The following is a 307-nucleotide window of genomic DNA, read 5'->3' on the forward strand; positions in this document are numbered from 1 at the left end:
TAATCTTTTGAGTATTAGTCAGTTATGTGATAAATTAAAAGATACAGTATTAAATTTTTCTTATTAATTATATATTAAGCCTAAATGGAAGAAATTAAGAGACTAGGTCCAATTTGTGAAGATTTGATTTTTTCAAGTCAAAAACTAGGATGATGCATGAAAAATGGTCGGGATAGCTCAGTTGGTATAGCAGAGGACTGAAAATCCTCGTGTCACCAGTTCAAATCTGGTTCCTGACATGTGAATAATGTATCTTTCTTTTAGATATTCATACCTCATACAAATGAATCGAGACGGATCGGGATAC

General features: G+C 31.9%; 1 non-coding gene across 1 annotated transcript; it reads left to right on the forward strand.

Annotated features, from left to right (window-relative positions):
- Nucleotides 1–166: 166 nt before the first annotated feature.
- Nucleotides 167–239, forward strand: TRNAF-GAA. The gene has a single exon. It is a non-coding gene; the product is annotated as a tRNA-Phe (tRNA).
- Nucleotides 240–307: the final 68 nt, after the last annotated feature.

The sequence above is a fragment of the Dendrobium catenatum genome, unplaced genomic scaffold (assembly GCF_001605985.2).
Source record: "Dendrobium catenatum unplaced genomic scaffold, ASM160598v2 original_scaffold_6081, whole genome shotgun sequence".
NCBI classification, from domain to species: Eukaryota; Viridiplantae; Streptophyta; class Magnoliopsida; order Asparagales; family Orchidaceae; genus Dendrobium; species Dendrobium catenatum.